Raw genomic sequence first — 27,587 nt, 5'->3', positions numbered from 1 at the left:
AACAAGTAATTGGAATACTTGCCTACTATGGTTATAAGATAAATGCATTCAATATTTGAGAAAACAAAAAAGAAAAGAAAACTTTCTATTGGGTTTCACTAATAAGTACAATAGAGGACTTGACTACTGCTGTTAAAAGACATATGCATTACGTAGTATAAAGCCACAAATTGCAGTGAAAACTAGTAAAAAAACATACTTACATGGGATTGAATCCTATGTTAGACTTACTTTGATAGTGCAAGCCCAGCACTTTACCAACTGAGCTAACCTGTCTACAAGTAAAAGGCACAACATTTATCTCAGAATTAAGTAAATAAGCTGCAATATCCAAGGTACTAAACACAGTGTGCTAGGCTTGCACATGTATCCCCGTAAGGTAAGTTATGGGATTTGGGCTGTGGAACTGTGTGTCCACACGCTGTTAGCTAAATCATGTTATAAAACAAATGTCTTTTTGATTATGCTGCTCGACTGTCAGTCTTAATAGAAGACATTTATTGATACCTTAGGAGGGGGCATAGGTTGTGGACAATAGTCTCAAGGACAAGAGATCCAATATCAGCTTCATCCACAGCCCAATGCCAATTACTTACCTTATGGGGATACATGTCCAAGCCTAGCACACTGTGTTAATCTGCTGTTAATCCGTTGAACACTATATGAACAGCTGTACTATGCATGTAATATTCGCCAGTAATAAATTATCCACAATGTCCAAGGTACTAAACATTATATATTCTTTGGGGTGTCATAAGCAAGTCATTAGAATACTTTACTACTAAAGTTATAAGACATATGCATTCAATATTTGAGTAAACAGAGAAAAAATAAAGCTATCTATTGGGTTGCACTAACACTCCATTGGAAGACTTGACTATTGTTGTTAAAAGACATATGCATTCATATTATAGAGCCACAAACCACAATGCAGACTAGTAAAATAAAAGCATGCTTATGTGAGATTCAAACCAATGATAGTCTTACTTTGATAGTACAAGCCCTCCACCTTACCAACAATGCTAATCAGTCCGAACATAAATGTCATAAAATTTATTAGAGATTTTAGTAATTAAACTACACTGTCCAAGGTACTAAACATGATATATTCTATGGGGTGTCATATTCAAGTCATTAGAAAACTTTACTAAAAAAGTCCAATAGAAGACTTAACTACTGCTCTTAAAAGAAATATGCATTACATAGTATAGAGCAGGCATTCCCAACCACGGTCCTTAAGGCACACCAACAGTGCAGGTTTTAGTGATATCCAGGCTGCAGCACAGATGATTAAATCAAAATAACTGAGCTACTAATTAAGTCACCTGTGCTGAAGCCTGGATATCACTAAAACCTGCACTGTTAGTATGCCATGAGGGCCGTGGTTGGGAATGCCTGGTATAGAGTCACAAACCACATTGCAGACTATTTGAAAAACATACTTACATGGGATTTTAAACATAAAACAGCATTGCTTTGATAGTGAAAGACCAGCACTCTACCAACTGAGCTAAACAGTCTGCACATAAATCAAAGAAAATGTATCAGAGATTTAAGTAAATAAGCTACAATGTCAAAGGTACTAAACATGATATATTCTATGGAGTGTCACAAGCAAGTCATTAGAATACTTAACTACCATTGTTATAAGACATATGCTTTCAATATTTAAGGAAACAAAAAGAAAATAAAGCTATCTATTGGGTTTCACTAACAAGTCCATTGGAAGACTTGACTATTGTTAAAATACATATGCATTACATAGTATAGAGCTACAAACCACAATGCAGACTAGTAAAATAAAAACATACTTACGTGGGATTCAAATCTATGACAGACTTATTTTGATAGTGTAAGACCAGCACTCTGCCTACTGAGCTAACCAGTTTGCACCTATATGTAATAAAATGCAATGAAATGTATCATAGATTCAAATAAATAAGCTACAATGTCCAAGGTACTAAACATGATATATTCTATGGGATGTCATAAGCAAGTCATTAGACTAATAATTGACTGCTTTTGTTATAAGACATATGTATTCAATATTTGAGGAAACAAAGAGAAAATAAAGCTATATATTGGGTTTCACTAACAAGTCCATTGAAAGACTTGACTATTGTTGTTAAAATACAAATGCATTACATAGTATAGAGCCACAAACCACAATGCAGACTAGTAAAATAAAACACATGCTTACGTGGCATGCAAACCAATGACTCTTACTTTGCTAGTGCAAGGCAATGACCTTACCAACTGAGCTAACCATTCTGCACATATTTGCTGCAATTTTTTTTTTATCAGAGATTAAAGTAAAAATTTCAAACTGTACAAGGTACTAAACATGATATCGTCTATGGGGGGTCATAAGCAATAAGTAGAATACTTTACTACTAAAGTTAGAGAAAATAAAGCTATCTATTGGGTTTCACCAACAAGTCCATTGGAAGACTTGACTATTATTGTTAAAAGACATATGCATTCACAGTATACAGCCACAAACCACATGCAGACTAGTACAATAAAAACATACTAATGTGAAATTCAAACCTATGACAGGCTTTCATTTATAGTGTAAAACCGACACTCTTCCAACTGAGCTAACCAGTCTGCACACAAACATCATAAAATGTATTAGAGATTTAAGTAACTAAGCTAGAATGTTCAAGGTTCTAAACATGATATATTCCATGTGGTTTCATAAGTTAGTCAATAGAAAACTTTACAACTAAAGTTATAAGACAAATGCATTTAATTTTTGAGGAAACAAAGAGAAAATAAAGCTATCTATTGGGTTTCACTAACAAGGCCATTGGAAACTTGACTATTGTTAAAAGACATATGCATTACATATTATAGAGCCACAAACCACAATGCAGACTAGTAAAATAAAAAATATGCTTACATGGGTTTCAAACCAATGACTGTATTACTCTGCTTGTGCAAGCCCAGCACCTTACCAACTAAGATAACCATTCTGCACATAAAAATTGCAAAAAATGTATCAGATTTTAGTAAATAATCCAAAATGTCCAAGGTACTAAACATGATATATTCTATGGAGTGTCATATTAAAGTCATTAGAATACTTTACTACAAAAGTTATAAAAAATATGCATTCAATATTTGAGGAAACAAAGAGAAAATTAAGCTATTGGGTTTCTCCAACAAGTCCTTTGGAAGACTTGATTATTGTTGTTATAACACATATGCATTACATAGTATAGAGCCAAAAACTACATGCAAACTAGTAAAATAAAAACATATTTGCATGGGATTTAAACCTATCATATACTTACATTGATATTGAAAGATCAACACTCTACCAACTGAGCTAACCAGTAAACATAAATGACATAAAATTAGAGATTTAAGTAAAGCTACAATGTCTAAGGTACTAAACATGGGTTTCACTAACAAGTCTATTGAAAGACTTGAAAATTGTTGTTAAAAGACATATCCATTAGAGAGCATAGAGCCACAAACCACAGGCAGACTATTAAAATAAAAATACACTTATATGGGGTTTAAACCTATGATATGCTTACATTGATAGTGGAAGAGCAAAACTCCACCAACTGAGCTAACCACTCTGCACATAAACAACATAAAATGTATTAGAGATTTAAGTAAAATAAGCTACAATGTCCAATACACTAAACATGATATATTCTATGGGGTGTCATAAGCAAGTCATTAGAATACTTTACTACAAAAGTTATAAGACATATGCATTCAATATTTGAGGAAAAAAGAGAAAATAAAGCATTCTATTGGGTTTCACTAACAAGTCCATTGGACGCCTTAACTATTGTTGTTAAAAGACATATGCATTACATAGTATAGAACCACAAACCACATACAGACTAGTAAAATAAAAAGAAACTTATGTGGGAATCAAACTTATAATAAGCTTACAATGATAGTATAAAACCAACACTCTACAAACTGAGATAAACAGTCTGTCAATATACAACATAACATTTATCAGAGATTTAAGTTAATAAGCTACAATGTCCAAGGTTCTAGACATGATATATTCTATGGGATGTCATAAGCAAGTCATTAGAATACTGTACTACTAAAGTTATAAGACATATGCATTCAATATTTGAGGAAACATAGAGAAAATAAAGCTATCTATTTTGTTTCACTATCAAGTCCATTGGAAGACTTAACTATTGTTGTTAAAAGACATATGCATTGGGCGTGGCCTGGAGGCTGAATCGATAGGCAGCACATGTTCAGAGCTCTGCTGAAACTGAGGTGATTTACCCTCAAAAACTACTTTCTGCCTCAGAAGTTCCTCTCCAAACTTGCTCCCCCTGACGGAGGGAACACTCAGCGGTGGTGGGTTAGTGTTGCGGAATCGGGGAGCCGGTTTACCGGCTCCTGCGGGTTGCGGCCTACCCACCACTCCGAAGCCGGGGCCTAAATTTTGGATGGTCCAGCGGCGGACCGTACGGAGCCTCTGCCCCAGCCCCACAGTGTTATCCAGCGCCCTGAAGTGGATCCCCTGGGAGCTGACACACGCTTCCCCAGACTGACGCTGCATCAGAGGTGGCAGAGGAGAAGGGGAATCGGCCGGTGCACAGACGCCGGGGACCCGGAGCTCCGGGAGCGGCGGCCATTTTGGTTTTCGGACCCTGAGGCAGAGCGGCGGTCCAGGGACTCTGCGGCCTTCATTACACCCTGAGGTGAGCTGCTCCCCCAACACACCATCTCCCCCACCGTTATCCGCACTCGACGCCAGCTGGAGGCTGCTGCGGGACACTCCGTGCTGAACGCCGGAGGGGAACGCGGCAGCGCAGCACCACAGCACCTACACCTGCTGCCTTGTTACTGGCGCCTGGCGGTGGGGCCCCTACAACCCTCGACCCTCCTCCGATTTGACCTGTCGAGTGGCCCTCGAACCGCGGTCCTCACCTGGTCGCTGGGGCGCCTTATTCATCTATTCTCACGGATACTGGCGTCTGCCCTCCCCCCCCCCCTGCTTCTGGGCACAACTGGGCTGAACAGGTTGCCATCTTCTCGCACCACAGGGGCTCTATATATGATCTAATGCCCCCCCCAACAGTAAACTTTCTTATAACCTACTGAAGTCTTCTGATATTACCTCACTGTGCTGGATTTCTCTGTATTACATTCTACAAAGCCCGAGGGCGCCATCTCCTGGCCTCTGTCGGTGACTACATCTCCATTACACTCCAGTCTTCTATGATACTACCTAGCAAGGAAATGTGCTGCTGAAGGCCTGTGGGAGCGACCCTGGGGGTCTTCTTCATGTGAATTCCCCACTTCTGCTTTATGATGGATCGCTAACTACTTATGCTATTACTAAGCTCGGCCCTGTGACCTCTTTTAGTTCCGGGACTGTCACACACCATGCCTAAGTCCAAGTCCAAGAAAACGACGTCTTCTGCGGAAATCTCTTCATTTATTTCTAAGATGAAATCTAGTTCCACCAAATTACCGGCCGTCCCTACTCCCGCCCCGGTTTCAGACTCTGAGGAAGACTCATCTGCCCCAGACCCTTCCATGAAAGATTGCATTTCCTCCATCCTGGCGGAGATGAAATCGCTGAAACAGGCTTTTCATTCAGAGATCCATAAAGCCATCTCCGGGCTTAAGGCGGAGATATCTGATCTTGGAACCCGCACTAATGACGTTGAACAGAAAATTGACGAAGTCATCTCATCCCAGCAGGAACTGGAACACTCAGTCCACGTTATGCAGGAAGATATCTATCTGCTCCAAGACCAACAGGAAGACGCAGATAATCGCGCTCGACGTAATAACTTGCGTATTAAATACATTCCGGAATCGGTGGAACCAACACAACTGGAAGATTTCCTCCTCAGATTCTTCCAACATCTGCTCCCGGACGTCCCACGCGAACAATTCCTCCTGGACAGGGCTCACCGGTCCTTGCGCCAAAAACCCTCAACTTCGTCTCCCCCAAGAGACGTAGTTCTCCGATGTCACTATTTCAAAACCAAAGAAAAAATTCTAACAGTGGCACGGAATAGAGACCTTTGTCTGTTCGATTCGCATAAGCTAATGGTGTTTCAGGACTTATCCCCTACCACTCTTAAGAGACGCTTCGACTTGCGGGAGTACACCCAAATCCTCAGGGACAAGCAAATCCGCTACAGATGGGGTTACCCTTTTGCCCTCATCGTACAACTAGATGGGAAGAGACTGCTAGCACGCTCTAAGGAGGAGGCTCACCGGCTTCTTTTGAAACTTAACCTTTCTCCCCCGGAGTCCGATAAACCTGACTCCCCACGAGATGCACCTGCTCTTCAACGCACACCAGTCTCACCCCTCCCGCAGCGAGCACCTCGACGCCTGTGGCTGACAGTCCCGGCAAAAACCGCAACGAGAAATGACCCTCCGTGATCATCTCTTTACAGCTGCACTGACGGGTTATTACATGTCATTTATATTGTTGTGCATATTAGTTAAGAGGTTTACGGGCTCCTTTTTTCTACTATGTTCATCTCACTGATTATATGCTCTATTTGCCCATAAGACTTAAAATTAGTTCTCTTTGGTTATCTAATGTTATGTCCCCTTGGGTCGCCCCCCCTCCCCCCCCCCCCACCTGATTGCTTGGTGGGCCCCTTGATACTCGGGGCCATACCCCCCATCGAGCCATTATAATCAGTTTTGAGCATAAGGGAGAACTCCTCTCCCTTAATACCCCATACGGGAGCTCAAACATTCGGACCCGTACGATCTGTACAATGGGTCATTGGCTCGGTGCGTTACACATGTTCATTTTATTTCATTTTACATTGTTCTTTATGTTTCTATCTTCCTTTTTTCCTTTTCTTTCCCTATTGCTCACTCTTCTTCTTCCCCTCGTTCCCCAGGGAGATCATCTATGGGCTCTTAGAGCCATTGGAGTTTTACTTCCACCTGTACTGTCATGTCTGTTAACGTAATATCCTATAATGTGAAGGGTCTCAATAGTCCCCAAAAGAGGACCAAATTATTTCTTTTTTTGAAACAGATGAGGGGAGATCTGGTATTCCTCCAGGAGACGCATTTCAAAGGTACTTCCCACCCTGAACTGCGTTCTAGACGCCATCCTGTCGCCATACATGCCTGTGACCGCTCCCAGAAGAAAAGAGGGGTGGCCATATTGATCCCCGCCCATTTACACTTAGAATCAGAAAAAATCGTTAGGGACAAACGCGGAAGATTTCTCATAATAGTAGGCAAGCTTAATAATGTCCCCATTACCTTGGTCAATATTTATGCCCCTAATGTGAATCAAGCCTCTTTTTTCGCCTCCTTAGACTCCAAAATTGCTCAGTATAGGAAAGGCGATATTTTAATGGCAGGAGATTTCAATACTATACTCCATCATAGTCTTGATCGTTCTAGCCCCCTACCGACATCCCAGTCCAATACACATACCCGCAACTCCAGAGCCCTGCAGTCCCTACTTAAAAATCACTTACTATTCGATTCCTGGAGGGTTGTCGACCCTTTAGTTAAAGATTACACATTCTTCTCCCCAGTGCATAATCTATACACTAGAATTGATATGATTATGGTGGGTAGAGACCTCACCTCTCGTATCCAGAAGTGCTGTATTCATCCAATTACGTGGTCCGACCACGCCCCGATTTCCCTATCCCTGTCTGGGCTGACTCGCACCCTTTCTCCCCCCTCTTGGTCCCTTAATGATGCCCTTCTTCAACAGTCCGATGTGCCGCAGCAAATTACTCAGGCATTAAATGATTATTTTAATGAAAACCAAACCCCTGGTATATCGGACATGACCTTGTGGGAGGCGCATAAAGCGGTCCTTAGAGGCCACTTTATTCAGATCACGGCCAGGCTCACGAAACAACGCTCCCAAAAGATCGTGGAGCTGACTGATCAACTCCACCATTTGGAGGAGGTTCACAAATCTTCTCTAAACCCGGCGGATTTTGACAAGCTAATTAAAATTAGGGGTGAACTCAATATGCTGGTATCTCATAAGACTGAACAATGTCTTAGACGCCTTAACCAGATTTATTATGAAAAAGGGGATAAAGCAGATAAAATTCTGGCTAGGAAATTGAGGGCTCAAATCTCCTAAAAAAATATCTTATCTATTCGCACCAAACAGGGAACACTAACTCATGACCCTGATCGCATTCTGGGTGAATTTGAGGAATTTTATAAGCTATTATATAACTCGGAAGCGACCCCCTCATCTTCTTCACTGAGGTTTAATGAGGGGATCGAATCCCTTTTAGATAAGTGTAACCTACCATCACTGAGCACGGCGACAGTCTCTCAGTTAGGCTCAGATATAACTGTAGAGGAATTAGATAATGCACTCAAAACTCAGAAATCTGGTAAAGCCCCTGGCCCTGACGGGATGTCAATTATGTATTACAAGAAATTTAAAGGGATCCTATTACCCCATCTCTGTAGGCTCTTTAATGGATTTCTTAGAGGTAACCCATTGTCGTCCCGGACACTAGAGGCTCGGATAGTTTTAATTCATAAACCTGGGAAGGATCCCAACTCCTGTGCTAGTTACCGCCCCATCTCTTTACTAAACAACGACATTAAAATCTTTGCCAAAATTCTTGCCTTGAGACTAAATTCAGTTCTCCCGCGCTTGATTCATGCTGACCAGGTGGGCTTCATCCCAGGCCGACAAGCTAGGGATAACACCCGCAGAACCATTGACTTGGTCCATTTGATCAACAAAGCTAAATTGCCCTCTGTCCTTCTCTCGCTTGATGCAGAGAAGGCTTTTGATAAAATACTCTGGCCCTTCATGTTCGCCACTTTGCGTAGGTTCGGCCTGGGGGGAAGCCTACTTCAGGGTATTCAGGCACTCTATTCTAACCCCTCTGCCAGGGTTCGGGTTAATGGTAAAGACTCGCACCTCTTCCATATCAATAACGGTACACGTCAGGGGTGTCCCTTGTCTCCGTTAATTTTTGCTATGACCATCGAACCCCTGGCATGTATGGTTAGGGCTAATCCCGATATTAAGGGTATCACTGTCGGCGACGAGGAGTTCAAATTGTCATTATTCGCAGACGACGTCCTATTAACTCTGTCTTCCCCCAACATTTCTATCCCCAACCTATTTAAAACCCTATCGTCATACTCTCATTATTCAGGATATCGTATTAATTATTCCAAATCGGAGGCCCTCCCCTTGCATCTTAGTGAGGATACCAGGTCTCTCCTAGCTGTTAACTTTAATTTTGCTTGGCGCTCCAAGAGAATTAAATACTTAGGCGTGTTCATCACGAACTCCTATGACTCTCTATACTCTGAGAATTTCCCAGCCTTATTTAAGTGTATAGAGTCGGACCTCCAGACATGGAACAAGCAGATTATAGCCTGGTTTGGACGGATAGTCTCAGTAAAGATGAACATCCTACCCAGGCTCTTATATCTGATCCAAACAATTCCAGTACGCATCCCCGCTGAGGCTCTTTGCCGAATGCAGAGACTCTTCTTAAAATTTATATGGTCTGGTAAGCCTCCTAGAATTAGGACCTCTACTCTAGTACGTGACCCACTAGCGGGAGGCAGAGGTTTGCCGGACATTCGTAAATATTACCATGCAACCCACCTGAGCCAGGCAGTCGCCTGGTTCTCCCCAACGCCCCACCTACCCTGGATTCGTATCGAACATCTGGCGACTGGGGTCTCCACTTTGGTTTCCCTACTTACGCCGACCAAATCAATACGGACAATGCAAGCGTGTCCCCCTCCCACTAAATTCACCTGCTCCCTGTGGTGTTTCTGCATTCGGCATTATGGTCTGTCCTCTTTCCCTTCGCCCATCACCTCCATCTGGGATAACCAGGATTTCCCCCCTGGTTCCACCTTACGGTCCCACCCGTGGTTCCACCTGAGCCCGCGCCCGGGACTGGTGTTTGATTTCATAGAAGGTTCCACCTGGCGCTCCCTTCATTCTCTACGAGATAAATATGATATCCCTCAACCTGTATTTTATGAGTACTTACAAATTCGTTCTTTTTTGAGCTCCCTTCCAAAATCCCAAGTTATACGTCAACTCACCCCCCTGGAGCGTTTGTGTATTTATTCTCCCATGCGACAGGGTATTATTTCCATACTTTATGGTTTACTACGCTCTCTGAAAGCAGCGAACATACTTCCCCATGAGCGTAAATGGGAACGGTACCTTGGCCCACCCCCTGCAGAGGACTCATGGGAAATCATCAGGCAAAATGTAGCCCAGTCCTCAATTTCCTCCTTAGTGAAGGAAAATTCCTATAAAGTATATACTAGATGGTATCGGGTCCCTGCAACACTGCATAAGATTTTTCCCAGGTCATCCCCATTATGTTGGCGCGGGTGCGGCCAGACTGGAGACTTTAAGCACATCTGGTGGTCCTGCCCCAAAATATGCACGTTCTGGGCCCAGGTGGAAACCCTCATTGGCTCCATTTTCCACTCGCAAGTAACTTTGGGCCCTTGGTCGGCCCTCCTGGGCCTACCTTTGTCCAACTTAGACACCCAGGCGAGCAGTCTGGTACTCCAAATTCTACACGCCGCCAGATGTGTCATAGCTAAAAATTGGAAAAAAAACACTCCCCCCCCTTGGAGCATGCTGATAGCTAAAATATGGCATATTTCCATGATGGAGAAAATCACGGCCTCCTTACGGGACAGGTCAGAGAAATATAGGAGGATATGGGATCCTTGGCTCACCTATACTATGCCCTCAACTGCCGGAGTGTGATACCACCCGACAAATGGACCTCAGTAAGTAAACGAGGTATTATACTGTCTACAGTTGTAAAGTTGGTAAAGAGTGCAGTCAGGGGGTACTACCTCCCATGACATGACCTTACCTCTTATGTTACTATGATGATCCCCCACTCTCCCATTCCCCCTTCCCCTTTCTTCCTCTCTCTCTTATTCTCTTCCTCTCTCCTTCTATCCTTCTCTTTACTTTACGTTCAATCACAGAAAAATTGTTGTCGATATATATATATATATATATATATATGGTATGGATGATGTACTTCCCTGTTGATATTACACTTGGTTATTCCCCACGGGATAACGTGTATGTGATTTTGAATATGTCATTTGGAGTCATCATCTCCTGTTTGTTTTGTACCAGTATATTCGACTTATCTTCAATAAAAATATTAAATAAAAAAAAAAAGACATATGCATTATAAAGTATAGAGCCACGAACCACAATGAAGACTATTAAGATAAATACAAACTTATATGGGATTCAATCCTATGAAAGGCTTACATTGTTAGTGTAAGACCAACATTCTACCATCTGTGCTAACTAGACTACTAGACTGCACATAAATGACAGAACATGTATCAGAGATTTTAGTAAATAATCTATAATGTTTAAGGTACAGATGGGTTCACGGTTATTTTGGCTAGTTTGCTGCGCATAAGCACAACATGGTTTATTAACATAAACCCTTCATCTATTGTTCTCAGCTGCAATACAATTCAGAGAACAATACAGAATGGGATTAAATCATTACAGCAAGGATAAAGTCTAACTGCCCAGTCTCAGTTAGACCTATTAAAGGTCAAGATAAACATGGACCCATCTGTACTAAACATGATATATTCTATGGTGTGTCACAAGCAAGTCATTAGAATAATTTACTAATAAAGTTAAGACATATGCATTCAATATTTTAGTAAACAAAGAGAAAATAAAGCTATCTATTGGGTTTCACTAACAAGTCCATTGGATGACTTTACTATTGTTGTTAAAAGACATATGCATTACATAGTATAGAGCCACAAACCACAATGCAGACTAGTAAAATAAAAACAAACTTGTGTGGAATTCAAACCTATGTGAAGATTACATTGTTAGCACAATTACTAGAGTGTTGGACTTGCACTATCAATGTAAGCTTCACATAGGTTTGAATTCCACATAAGTTTGTTTTTATTTTACTAGTTTGCATTGTGGTTTGTGGCTCTATACTATGTAATGCATATGTCTTTTTTTTTTTCAAAATATATTTATTGAATTTTGTTATTTGAAAAAATGCATTACAGAACATGGAGAATGTATAATGAAAAAATTTACATTGTACACAATACTCATCAATTCCAATTATCTACATAAGGAAGGAAAGGTCAACGATACGATCATCCCACTGGAATCAGTAATAGTTCTCCAATGTAGTTATCAAAACATATATTTGCCCCAGGGGTAATGTTGGGTGGTATTGTCTAGTTCGGTATATTGCATGACATTTAAGACATATACATTTCACTTTCTCCATGGAAGCGTCCAGAGTCCTTTACTTATATCATAAGAGACTCTGGAGAAAGAATTGACAAGTGAGAGCAACAAGGGAAGAAAGGTTGGGGTGGGGGGATGGGGGGGGGGGCAAACTGGGAAAAAGATGGGGGAAAGGTTAGTCAATCGTCTAGTTAAGAATATTTCAAGTCTCATGTCTCAATACAGTATAATTGTGTCTGTACATCTGATATTATTACTTTGTCTCCTCCAGATTGGGGAGATTTGTGATGTTTTCTTTTTTTGGCCTATCAAAGAAGTCCAGTGTGGGGAGGTTATAGTGTGGGGGATGTTGTGTAAATAAACGGTTCCCATTTCCTAAGAAACCGTGTAGTCTCAGTAGAAGAGCCTGTGGAAACAAGACATTTGTCATAAGACATATATTTAGCTAGGAGGTTTTCTACTTCCATTAGGCTCGGTGTGTGTCTGGATATCCAGTTATTGAGGATTACCTTTTTTGCTACCGTGACCAAGATCATCAAAAAAGGTATCATCTTTCTCTGTGGTATGGGGATATCCCATTTCTCAAAGTTGGCAAACAGCAATGCTATTGGGTCTAATGTAGCTGATATGGAGAAGGATGTATTAATATATCCCACAATTTTATACCAGAACTTTTTTATGTGACCACAGGACCAGAGATTGTGATAAAAGGTGGCCAAATAGTACCCACATTTCGGGCATCTTCCCGTCTCCTCTTGGACAAAATGACTTCTCTGGCTCTGGGACACATATGCTTTATACAGTGTCTTTACGTGTACTTCCTGGAGGGTTGAAGATTGAACAACACGAAGTGTCTGTGTATAATATTTGAATATTGTATGACTATCCTGTAATAAAGGTATATCTCTACTCCATGTGTCAGTCATTTTTTGCCAAATCTGAGTATGAAACGGTTCCATAAGTTTTAAGTAGATATCTTTAGGTTTATAACATTTCTTAATAAACTTAGAGAAGATGGGTAACAAGGGGTCTACTGAGAGGGAAGAGGAGGTCATAGGGGGGAGCGAGTGTATGTAATGAAATAATTGTAAGATGGAGAATTGATAGGAGTCTGGAACATCATATAAATTCTGAAGATCCTGAAAAGACATCAATACGCCTCCTGGATCGAATACCTGGGCAATCGCTTTAAGGCCTTTCGTCCGAAGGCGTTGAAAGACTGGGTTTTCCAATCCCGGGGTAAACATTGGGTTTCCCCATATAGGTAACCAAGGAGAATTGCGGGGGTTATGGTGTAATTTCTCATTTACAAACCACCAGGATTCATAAGTATCTCTGAATATCAATTTGTTATATATATGTGCCGGTATGTGGGATTTGGGGGTGTGCAGAAGTGCTCCTGGGGAGAATGGGGCTAAAACAGTACAGTCCAATGTTACATCAGTGTAAATATTCTGTTCCGTCAGCCAGTCAAGGGCATATCTCAGCAAGAGCGCCCGTGAGTAATTGGCAAGATTGGGAAGTCCCAATCCTTCTTTTGTTTTGGGTAGTTGTAATTTTATTAATGAGATCCGGGGTTTTTTAGATTTCCATAAGAATTTGCTGCATGCGAACATTATACGTTTCGTGTCTTTCCCTGTCAATTTGATGGGTAGCATTTGCATTATGTATGTCAGTTTTGGGAATATCACTGTTTTAATGACTTCGATTCTACCCAGCAGTGATAGGGGTAGGTTATGCCATCGTGATAAGGATTGTTCCAGGAATGCGATCACTGGGGAGTAATTTAGTCTATAGAGAGATTCTAGTCTATCCGGTATGTATATTCCAAGATATTTAAGTTTAGAGTCCATTACCTTAATAGTGCTCAAGTTGTCAGTCATTGGGAGGGTAGGTTTAGGGCCATTTAGTACAAGGAGTTCCGATTTATTGATATTTATTTTATAACCGGAAAACTCCCCGAATTGATGTATGATATTAAGTGTTGTCGGGATAGAGTGGGTAGGGTAGGATAGAAAAAGTAGCATATCGTCTGCAAACAATGATAAGCGAAGGTCTGTGCTTCCCATCATAATGCCTTGGTATAGGGGGGATTGTCTGAGGGCGACAGCTAGTGGCTCGAGGGCGAGGGCAAATAGTAAAGGTGACAGTTGGCATCCCTGTCTGGTTCCTCGTCTGATCCTAAAGCTCGCTGACATCAGTCCATTGCATATGATCCTAGAGGTAGGGAGAGTGTATAAAGTTTTAATAAACTGTATAAATTTTTCGGGGAAGTGGAACCTGGCTAGGGAGTCATATAGGTGATCCCAGTGCACCATGTCAAAGGCTTTCTCAGCGTCCAGGGATTAAATTGCTCTTGGCACTTTGGGCATGGCGCACTGGGTATCCTGTACCGCGGCCAGCACCCTTCGGATATTATTCACAGAGTTCCGTCCCATGATGAAGCCTGTCTGGTCCTGGTGAATCACCAGGGGCAATACTAGTTTTAAGCGTTCCGCCAGAATCTTGGTCAGAATCTTGTAATCCAAATTTAGGAGCGATATCGGGCAATATGAACCGGGGTCAGACAGGTCCCTACCCGGTTTCGGGAGTATCCGTAATGTAGCTTCATTAAAATAATTTGGGGGGGTTCCCATTGTCAACATATTATTGTAAACTAGTGTAAGAATTGGAGCTAGTTTGGGGGATAATAATTTATAGAAATTGGAGGTATAACCATCCGGGCCAGGCGCCTTCCCATGTTTCAGTGTTGATATTGTCGCCAAAACCTCCTCTACTGTGATTTCCGCCGTCAACTGTGTGTGACGGGAGTTTGGTAGTTGTGGGAGAGGTAAGTCTACCCAGAATGTTGGCACCGAGTGGGGGGTTGTAATGGGAGGGGTATATAGGGATTCATAAAAGTTTTGTAGAACTCCAGCTATTTGTGCATTAGATGAGGTCAGGGTACCATCTTGTTGTCTGAGAGGATGTATGGTGGATGGCGCTCGTTGGCCCAGTAGTAGATTTGACATCAGTTTGCTAGATTTATTTCCATACCTGTGAAATTTACATCTCCCTTTAAATGTGTATGAGGATTCTAAGAGTGCAAATAAATTATTAAATTTCTGTGTGGCTATCTTATAGGTTCCTTTCGTGGCTATCGTGGGGTTACTTTTATAAGCCTGGAATGCCGTGGTAAGAGACTGTTGGGCTGTAAGGTATTCTGCAGAGAGGGTTCTTTTGCCTGCAACCGAGTGGGAGATAATTACCCCCCTCAGAGTGGCCTTAGCCGCCTGCCAGAACAGCGTGGGATTAGATCGAAGTGTGGTAGAATTATCTGTTTCAAAATGATCCCAGGCTGTAGATACCGCCAGGGTGTGGACGTTGATAAGGATGCTGGACATCTCCAATTAATAAAATAATTTTGTTCTCTACTCAGAAATAAGTCTGTCCATATAACAGCATGGTCAGATAAGGAAATTGATTCCATTTCAACCCCCTTCACTCTGGGTAGTAAGGAGCTGGATAGTAACATGTAATCAATTCGTGAGAGCGTCCCTCTGGCAGCCGACAAGCAGGAAAATCCCCTCTCAGTGGGGTGTTTAACCCTCCATATATCTAACAACAGTAGTTGCCGTGCCAAAGCAGGTACTCCAAATTTAGGGAGTTTATGTCCAGCTAGTCTGGGAAATTGCTTGTCTAGTTGCGGGAGAGAGATAATGTTAAAATCACCACAGAGGAGAATAGGTGTGTCTAGAAAGGGTGTAAGTAAAGATATAATGGTTTGAAAAAAGGAGATAGAGTATACCGAGGGAGCATATATATTTAGACAAATACATTTTTGTTGGTCGCATTGTAACTGGCATAACACATAGCGACCCAAAGGGTCGGGCGTGAGCCAGGTTATTTCTATCCTGAGGTGATTTGCTGCTAATATAGCAACTCCCCGTGATTTGGAGTTATAGGAAGATGCAGCCAGTACCTTCCACTTAAGCATATTGAGTTTCAGGACCTCAGTAGGGATCAGGTGCGTTTCCTGGAGAAACAGCAAATCTATGTGGAGCCTATTCAAGTACATCAATATACGTTTCCTTTTCGCAGGGGAGTTTATACCTCCCACATTCCAACTACCTATTCTAATAGACATTGATAATACAGAGTTGGGAGCAGCACAGCATGATAACTTTTAAGTGAGGATCTACTGTTCCCGTGTTGGGACCCGTTTCTAAGTAGTCCAGCACTGACACAGCATAAATCATAGTTCAAAGTGGAAAGAGACATGAGACAATATCCTAAGATGCCCTTCCGATGGGCTAATAGACGAATCCAGGGGTAAACATAAATTCGGGTAACAAAAACAACATTAAACCATACAAACATGTAATGACTTCCGGCGAAGTGGAGAGTATTGCCAAACATGGAAGTTACCATCGTGAGCATATCTTGCCCCTAAGCAAACGCGCCTAGGTAGTAAAACAACATAAATTCCATAGCGCTGCATATCACCTGGTGTTATGGTATTTCACTCTCAAAGTTTTGTAGACAAGTAAAATTTTACACATGTAAGCGTTATTCCTGAGAGTGTCCCAAGTGCATGTCTGGGACGTCTTGGTAATTCCACCGATATCGAGCAAATAGTGTGCAGAAAGTTTAACTCGTAGCGGTGTGTGTCGCACACAACAGCATTGCGACAGGTGTGTATGTAGTAGATGAGCTCCTTTCAGTCACAGTCAGACATTCCACGTTGGGAGCCCTGCGAGTCAGCTTCCTCGGATAAGAAGGCTTCTGCATCTGATACTGTTAAGAAATCTTTAAAGGTAGAACCGTTGTAGAGACGTAGTCTCGCAGGATATAGTAGAGCAAACTTACGATTCTCCTGAATTAGACGAGAGCAGACCGGAGCAAAGTCTTTTTTCATTTTGGTCAGTTCTGCGGAGTAATCCTGAAAGATCAATATCTTGTGACCCTCCCATGTTATATTTCTCTGTCTGCGTGAGGCAGACCATATCAGTTCTTTGTGCAAGTAATTGAGAATTTTGAATATTACTGCACGAGGACGTGCTCCTTCCTGGGACCTGACCGGTCCTATCCTGTGTGCACGCTCTATAATAATATCTTCACATCTATCTCGGACATGTAGCAAGTCAGGCAAAGTGAATTTAATAAAGTCAAACAGTTCCTGTCCTTTCAATGTCTCAGGGAGCCCGATAATCCTGAGATTATGTCTCCTGGATCGATTTTCAAGATCTTGTATCTTATTGTGTAGCTGATATATTTCCTTAGCATGGCGGGTAGTTAGTTGCTTCAGTCCTGCGACGTCCGCAAAAGCTTCTCCTAGCCTGTGTTCAGTATGCAAAACTCGTTGTGTAAGCAGGGAGAGCTGTTTGTTTATGTCTGCTGTCTGTGCTTTAAGGAGTGGGCCCATTGCTAGGCGTATGGCTCCGATCATGTCCCCATATGTGACTGGGGTACCAAGTGGTGGTAGGGGTATTTCTGTGTTTGCTGGGGAGTCAGCGTGGGTATTACCCTCTATTTCAGTGCCTACCTCTGGTCCAGGAGTCAGGGTGTTTTGCAGGGGGTTCGGCTGAGGAGCGGGTGTAACGCTGGAGCTGGCGTCCGGCGCCATCTTGGATTCCATCCGGCACCGCTCTTTCTCTTTCTGTGAGCGGTTTTTATAGCTGGGCATCGGGAGAAGGTATCTGTCCATGCAGCGGACAGGACGGGTTAAGTAGCGGGCGACAGCAGCACCGTGGGGGAGGCTGTTATAGCCGTGAAATAGCTGGCAGGGCGCGTTCAGCAACGGAGCTCACTGCCTCAGCTGCCTCTCATTAGGTAGCCGGAACCGGAAGTCTGCATATGTCTTTTAACAACAATAGTAAAGTCATCATATGGACTTGTTAGTGAAACCCAATAGATAGCTTTATTTTCTCTTTGTTTACTAAAATATTGAATGCATATGTCTTATAACTTTATTAGTAAATTATTCTAATGACTTTTTTATGACACCCCATAGAATATATCATGTTTAGTACCTTGGACATTGTAGCTTATTTACTAAAATCTCTGATAAATATTGCAGCAATTATCTGCATATTAGTTAGCACAATTAGTAGAGTGTTAGACTTGCACTAACTAATATGCAGATAATTGCTGCAATATTTTTCAGAGATTTTAGTAAATAAACTACAATGTCCAAGGTACTAAACATGATATATTCTATGGGGTGTCATAAACAAGTCATTAGAATACTTTACTACTAAATTTAAAAGACATGTGCATTTAATATTTGTGGAAACAAAGAAAAAATAAAGCTATCTATTGGGTTTCACTAAAAAGTTCAGTGGAAGATTTGACTATTGTTTTTAAAAGACATATGCATTAATTAGTATAGAGCCACAAACCACATGCAGACTAGTAAAATAAAAACACGCTTACGTTGATTTCAAACCTATGATAGACTTACCTTGTTAGTGTAAGACCAACACTCTACCAACTGAGCTAACCAGAATGCACATAAACGCCATCAAATTTATCAGAGATTTAAGTCAATAAGCTACAATGTCCACGTTACTAAATATGACATATTTTATGGGGTTTCATAAGCAAGTCATTAGAATACTTTACTACTAAAGTTATAAGATATATGCATTCAATATTTGAGGATACAATGAAAAAATAAAGCTATCTATTGGGTTTCACTAAAAATTTCATTGGAAGACTTGACTATTGTATTTTAAAAGTCATATGCATTACTTAGTATAGAGCCACAAACCACATGCATATTAGTTAAATAAAAACACGCTTATATTGTATTCAAACCTATGGTAGGCTTACCTTGTTAGTGTAAGTCCTACACTCTACCAACTGAGCTAACCAGAATGCACATAAACACAATTTTTTTTTATCAGAAATTTAAGTCAATAAGCTACAATGTTCAAGTTACTAAACATGATATATTTTATGGGGTTTCTTAAGCAAGTCATTAGAGTACTTTACTACTAAAGTTATAAAACATATGCATGTAATATTTGAGGAAACAAAGAAAAAATAAAGCTCTTTAATGAGTTTCACTAAAAAGTCCATTGGAAGACTTGACTATTGTTTTTAAAAGACATATGCATTACTTAGTATAGAGCAATAAATCACATGCAGCCTAGTGAAATAAAAAATGCTTACAATAGATGCAAACCTAGGATAGGCTTACATAAATAGTGTCAGACCAACATTCTACCAACTGATCTAACCAGAATGCTCACAAACATCATAAAATGTATCAGAGATTTAAGTCAATAAGCTACAATGTCCATGGTAACAAATATTACATATTCTATGGGGTGTCATAAGCAAGTCATTAGAATACTTTACTACTAAGATATAAGACATATGCATTCAATATTTGAGGAAACAAAGAAAAAATAAAGCTTTCTATTGGGTTTAACTAAAAAGAGCCATTGGAAGACTTGACTATTGCTTTTAAAAGACATATGCATTACTTAGTATAGAGCCACAAACCACATGCAGATTAGTTAAATAAAAACATGCTTATGTTGTATTCAAACCTATGATAGGCTTATCTTGTTAGTGTAAGACCTACACTCTACCAACTGAGCTAACCAGTCTGCACATAAATGTCATACAATTTATGAGAGATTTATTTTAAAAAGTAACAATGTCCAAGGTACTAAACTTGATATATTCTATTGAGTTTCATAATCAAGTCTTTAGAATAATTAACTACTAAAGTTCTAAAACATATGCATTCAATATTTGAGGAAACAAAGAAAAAATAAAGCTATCTATTGGGTTTCACTAAAAAGTAAATTGAAAGACTTGACTATTGTTTTTAAAAGACATATGCATTACTTAGTTTTGAGCCACATACCACATGAAGACTAGTAAAATAAAAACATGCTTACGTTGTATTCAAACCTATGATAGGCTTACTTTGTTAGTGTAAGACATACACGCTACCAACTGATCTAACCAGAATGCTCACAAACATCATAAAATGTTTCAGAGATTTAACTTCAATAAGCTACAATGTCCAAGATACAAAACATGATATATTTTATGGGGTTTCATAGGAAAGTCATTAGAGTACTTTACTACTAAAGTTATAAAACATATGTATTCAATATTCGAGGAAACAAAGAAAAAATAAAACTATTTATTGGGTTTCACTAAAAAAAGCCATTGGAAGACTTGACTATTGTTTTAAAAAGCCATGCATTACTTAGTATAGAGCCGCAAACCACATGCAGATTAGTTAAATATAAACATGCTTATGATGTATTCAAACTTATGATAGGCTTACCTTGTTAGTGTAAGACCTACACTCTACCAACTGAACTAACCAGAATACACATAAAACATTATAACATTTAGCAGGGATTTAAGACAATAAGCTACCATGTCCAAGTTACTAAACATTATATATTTTATGGGGTTTCATAAGCAAGTCATTAGAGTACTTTACTACTAAAGTTATAAAACACATGCATTTAATTTTTGAGTAAACAAAGAAAAAATAAAGCTATTTATTGGGGTTCACTAAAAGAGCCATTGGTAGACTTGCTATTATTTTTAAAAGACATATGCATTACTTAGTATAGAGCAATAAATCACATGCAGACTAGTAAAATAAAAATATGCTTACGTTGTATTCAAACTTATGATAGGCTTACATTGCTAATGTAAGACCCACACTCTACCAACTGAGCTAACCAGTCTACACATAAATGTTACATATGAGAGATTTATTTAAATAAGCTACAATGTCAAAGGTACTAAACATGATATATGCTATGGGGTGTCATAAGCAATTCATTAGAATAATTTTCTACTAAAGTTATAAGACATATGCATTCAATATTTGAGGAAACAAAGAAAAAATAAAGCTATCTATTGGGTTTCACTAAAAAGTCCATTGGAAGACTTGACTATTGTTTTTAAAAGACATATGCATTACATAGTATAGAGCAACAAACCACATGCAGACTAGTAAAAAAAAATATGCTTATGTTGAATTCAAACCTATGATAGGCTTACCTTGTTAAATGTAAGAGCTACACTCTACCAACTGAGCTAACCAGTCTGCACATGTGTCATTCAATTTGTCAGAGATTTATGTAAATAAGCTACAATGTCCAAGGTACTAAACATGATATCTTCTATGGGGTGTCATAAGCAAGTCATTAGATTACTTTACTACTAAAGTGATAAGACATATGCATTCAAAATTTGAGGAAACAAAGAAAAATGAAAGCTTTCTATTGGGTTTAACTAAAAAGTCCATTGTAAAGTTTGACTATTGTTTTTAAAAGACATATGCATTTCTTAGTATAGAGCCACAAACCACATGCAGATTAGTTAAATAAAAACACGCTTATGTTGTATTCAAACCTAGGATAGGCTTACTTTGTTAGTGTAAGACCTTTACACTACCAACTGAGCTAACCAGAATGCACATAAAATTTATTAAATGTAAAGACGTGGATGTAATCTTTTTAGACTTTGCCAAAGCGTTCAATACTGTACCACACATGAGACTTATCTACAAGCTACAAGAATCAGGGCTAGGAAGCACAATATGCACTTGGGTCAAAAACTGGTTAGATAATAGGGAGCAGTGCGTTGTAGTTAATGGATCTTTTTCAACTTGGACTGAAGTGCTAAGTGGTGTGCCGCAAGGCTCAATATTAGGACCGCTATTGTTCAATATTTTCATTAACGACATAACAGAAGGTCTAGAGAGCATGGTGTCAATTTTTGCAGATGATACCAAATTGTGTAAGGCTATAAATACAGAGAAGGATGCCGAGTCTCTTCAGAACGACTTAGTTAAATTAGAAGCATGGGCAGCCAAATGGAGAATGCGCTTCAACACAGACAAGGGTAAGGTAATGCACTGTGGTAACAAGAACAAAAATTACACCCACCTACTAAATGGGGTAAAATTAGGGGATTCTGTACTGGAAAAGGACGTAGGTGTCCTCATAGATAGCAAGCTAAGCAGTAGTACCCAAAGTAGGACTGCAGCAAAGAAGGCTAATAAGATATTAGCATGCATAAAACGGGGTATTGATGCTAGGGATGAGAGTATTATACTCCCGTTATATAAATCCCTAGTGAGGCCACACCTTGAATACTGTGTACAATTCTGGGCACCGTACTACAAAAAGGATATCCTGGAGCTTGAAAAGGTACAGAGGAGGGCGACCAAACTAATTAAGGGCATGGAGACGATGGAACACAAGGAAAGGCTTGAAAGACTAGGCATGTTTACACTTTTTCTTTGTTTCCTCAAATATTGAATACATATGTTTTATAACTTTAGTAGAAAAGTACTCTAATGACTTGCTTATGAAACCCCCATAAAATATATCATGTTTAGTAACTTGGACATTGTAGCTTATTGACTTAAATGTCCGATACATAGTAACATAGTAACATAGTAACACAGTATCTGAGGTTGAAAAAAGACAATTGTCCATCGAGTTCAACCTATTTGTGGTCTACTATGCATGATGATTTGACTAAAAATTTCTGACTGATGTTGCTGTCAGCCATTGCATTTTATCCCTATTTATAGTAACTATAATGCATGACTATGCACCATACCCCTGGATATCCTTATCCATTATGAATTTATCTAACCCATTCTTAAAGGTGTTAACATGCTTACATGGAATTCAAACCAATAACCGTCTTAATTTGACAGTGCAAACCCATCACCTTACCAACTGTGCTAACCAGTGTGCAGAGCCGTCACACAATTTATTAGAGTATTAAGTAAATAAGCAACAATTTCCAAGGTACTAAACATGATATATTCTATGGGGTGTCATAAGCAAATCATTAGAATACTTTACTACTAAAGTTATAAGACATAGGCATTCAATATTTGAGTAAAGAAAGAGAAAATAAAGCTATCTATTGGGTTTCACTAACAAATACATTGGAAGACTTGACTATTGTTGTTAAAATACATATGCATTACATTGTATAGAGCCACAAACCACACTAGTAAAATAAAAACATGCTTACATGGGATTCAATGCAATGTTATAAGACATATGCATTCAATATTTGAGTAAACAAAGAGAAAATAAAGCTATCTACTGGGTTTCACTAACACTCCATTGGAAGACTTGACTATAGTTGTAAAAAGACATATGCATTCATATTATAGAGCCACAAACCACAATGCAGACTAGTAAAATAGAAGCATGCTTTTATGAGATTCAAACAATTGACAGTCTTAATTTGATAGTGCAAACCCAACATCTTACCAACTGTGCTAACCAGTCTATACATAATAGAGTAGCAATTTATCAGAGATTTAAGTAAATAAGCTACAGTGTCCAATGTACTAAACATGATATATTCTATGGGGTGTCATAAGCAAATCATTAGAATACTTTACTACTAAAGTTAAAAGACATATGCATTCATATTATAGAGCCACAAACCACAATGCAGACTTGTAAAATTAATACATGCTTACATGGGATTCAAACCAATGACAGTCTTAATTTGATAGTGCAAACCCAACACATTACCTACTGTGCTAACCAGTCTATACATAGAAGTCACGCAATTTATCAGAGATTTAAGTAAATAAGCTACAGTGTCCACGGTACTAAACATGATATATTCTATGGGGTGTCCTAAGCAAGTCATTAGAATACTTTACTACTAAAATTATAAGACATATGCATTCAATATTTGAGTAAACAAATAGAAAATAAAGCAATCTATTGGGTTTCAAACAAGGGCATTGGAAAACTTGACTATTGTTGTTAAAAGACATATGCATTCATATTATAGAGCCAAAATTCAGACTTATATAATAAATACATGCTTATATGGTATTCAAACAAATGACAGTCTTAATTTAATAGTGCAAACCCAACACCTTTCCTACTGTGCTAACCAGTCTATATGTCTGAGTCACACAATTTATCAGAGATTTAAGTAAATAAGCTACAGTGTCCAAGGTGCTAAAAATGATATATTCTATGGGGTGTCATAAGCAAGTCAATAGAATACTTTACTACTAAAGTTATAAGACATATGCATTCGATATTTGAGTAAACAAAGAGAAAATAATGCTATCTATTGGGTTTCACTAACAAATACATTGGAAGACTTGACCATTGTTGTTAAAATACATATGCATTACATTGTATAAAGCCACAAACCACACTAGTAATATAAAAACATGCTTACATGGGATTCAAACCAATAGCAGTCTTAATTTGATAGTGCAAACCCAACATCTTACCAACTGTGCTAACCAGTCTATACATAATAGAGCAGCAATTTATCAGAGATTTAAGTAAATAAGCTACAGTGTCCAATGTACTAAACATGATATACTGAATGTGGTGTCATAAGCAAATCATTAGAATACTTTACTACTAAAGTCATAAGACATATGCATTCAATATTTGAGTAAACAGAGAGAAAATAAAGCTATCTATTGGGTTTCACTAATAAGGCCATTGTAAAACTTGACTATTGTTGTTGAAAGACATATGCATTCATATTATAGAGCCACAGACCACAATGCAGACTTGTAAAATAAATACATGCTTACATGGGATTCAATGCAATGGCAGTCTTAATTTGATAGTGCAAACCCAACACCTTACCAACTGTGCTAACCATTCTATACATAATAGAGAAGAACTTTATCAGAGATTTAAGTAAATAAGCTACAGTGTGCAATGTACTAAACATGATATATTCTATGGGGTGTCATAAGCAAGTCATTTGAATACTTTACTACTAAAGTTATAAGACATATGCATTCAATATTTGAGTAAACAAAGAAAATAAAGCTATCTATTGGGTTTCACTAACACTCCATTGGAAGACTTGACTATTGTTGTTAAAATACATATGCATTCATATTATAGAGCCACAAACCACAATGCAGACTAGTAAAATAGAAGCATGCTTTTACGAGATTCAAACCAATGACAGTTTTAATTTGATAGTGCAAACCCATCATCTTACCAACTGTGCTAACCAGTCTATACATAATAGAGTAGCAATTTATCAGAGATTTAAGTAAATAAGCTACAGTGTCCAATGTACTAAACATGATATATTCTATGGGGTGTCATAAGCAAGTCATTAGAATACTTTACTACTAAAGTTATAAGACATATGCATTCAATATTTGAGTAAACAGAGATAAAATAAAGCTATCTATTGGGTTTCACTAACAAGTCCATTGGAAGACTTGACTATTGTTGTTTAAAGACATATGCATTCATATTATAGAGCCACAAACCACAATGCAGACTTGTAAAATGAATGCATGCTTACATGGGATTCAAACCAATGACAGTCTTAATTTGCTAGTGCAAACCCAACACATTACCTACTGTGCTAACCAGTCTATACATAGAAGTCACACAATTTATCAGAGATTTAAGTAAATAAGCTACAGTGTCCAAGGTACTAAACATGATATATTCTATGGGGTGTCCTAAGCAAGTCATTAGAATACTTTACTACTAAAGTTATAAGACATATGCATTCAATATTTGAGTAAACAAATAGAAAATAAAGCTATCTATTGGGTTTCAAACAAGGCCATTGGAAAACTTGACTATTTTTGTTAAAAGACATATGCATTCATATTATAGAGCCAAAATGCAGACTTGTAAAATAAATACATGCTTACATGGTATTCAAACTAATGTCAGTCTTAATTTAATAGTGCAAGCCCAACACCTTAACTACTGTGCTAACCAGTCTATACATCCGAGTCACACAATTTATCAGAGATTTAAGTAAATATCAAACGGAATGAAGCGCTATCATTATCGATATAATAATTTATTTTAAAAAAATTCAAAATGTATTGTTAAACATCCTGTGACTAAAAACATGTGAAATTTCTTTGAAACATGCACAAAACACTGTAACAATTTACTATAACTTACTAGCAAAATGCTCCTACTAATAATGTATTCATTTAATGTTTAGAATAACATAATGTGACACTCTGCAGTAGACCAATTAATTCAGTATAAATCTCCACCCGTATATCCACTAGACAGAAAGGTCCATATAATGCTTCTATGGGTGTACGTGAGAGTCCCTCAATAGTGGAACAATTAGCAAAGTCCACGATTAATAATTCCACTTTTCCAGTGCTCCGGTAATATTAAACACAACTTGAGCGGCTTAGCAGGGGGTATTTAATTTTGTATATTTGTTGTATATAGCACATTAACAGTTTTAAGCAGGAATGCTATTTGGCAGTCTGTTAATTATGCTTACCCCAGCCACTAACGGTGCAGATGATCGTGTGATGATTTGTGGGCGCCGGCTACCCACTTGACGGCACTGGAGCCGAAACCGATCTAACCAGAGCTGTGGATAACTGAAGAGTCTTTATTCAATATTGTGGACGAAGCTGACCGCTCTCTCACTGTGGTTATAAAGCGGCTGAAGCTGACCGCTCTCTCACTGTGGTTATGAAGCGGCTAAAGCTGACCGCTCTTTCCCTGTGGTTATGAAGCGGCTGTCGGAAGCAGCCTATAACTTGTATCTCCGTGGCGGTCAGCAGTATGCCGTGCAGAGTGCCGGGCAATGCAATTGCCGTGGAAGACGTCCGAGCCGTGCTGCTAGATGTAAGCCGTGCATCTACCGGTGGTCAGCAGGATGACGGGCAAATTGCCAGGCGGGGATCTTGACGCGTTTCTCAGCCTCAATCCCGGGGCTGTTTCATCAGAAGTACCGCCTCCAAAGCCTTTGGGCTCTTTTATACACCTTTTTTCCTAATTACTATTGCAGCTGTCAATTAACTAACAAACGAACAAAGAGATCAGAGCTATGTCTACTATTGATCCTAGCCCTTGATTAATAGTATATTAATATGCAAATAAAAAGCATTTTATAATCTTAAAAACAATCTAAAAAATTGTTTCAATTTATTACAGAGAGTAGTATCAATTTACAACGTATATTATATATATATGAATACAGCTGCCTTTTAGAAGGGCATAGGGCTAATAGCAAGGTTAAAAATCAGTGTCTCATAGCCAGACCTTACCACATCGAACTTAATAACATATAAGTATTTGTTCTTTCATTTTTCCCTTTTCCAATATATGAATATACAAATTCCCCTCCCCCTTTGTCGTCCTTTTCTTCCTTGTTCTCTTCCCAATTCCATTTTTCCTCTGTAGGTTTTTAGACACTTTAGAGGCAATTTATTGCATTAGGGTTAGTTGCCCTAACCCTATAGTTTCCAGATACGAATATACTTCTGGCTTGTGCATTGAGATTGGTTTTTTTCTCTATGTAGAGAGGTAAGGTGGACTTTAGGATTCACCATTGA

This window comes from Pseudophryne corroboree, chromosome 1 (assembly GCF_028390025.1).
Source record: "Pseudophryne corroboree isolate aPseCor3 chromosome 1, aPseCor3.hap2, whole genome shotgun sequence".
NCBI classification, from domain to species: Eukaryota; Metazoa; Chordata; class Amphibia; order Anura; family Myobatrachidae; genus Pseudophryne; species Pseudophryne corroboree.
This window is presented reverse-complemented; position numbering follows the sequence as displayed.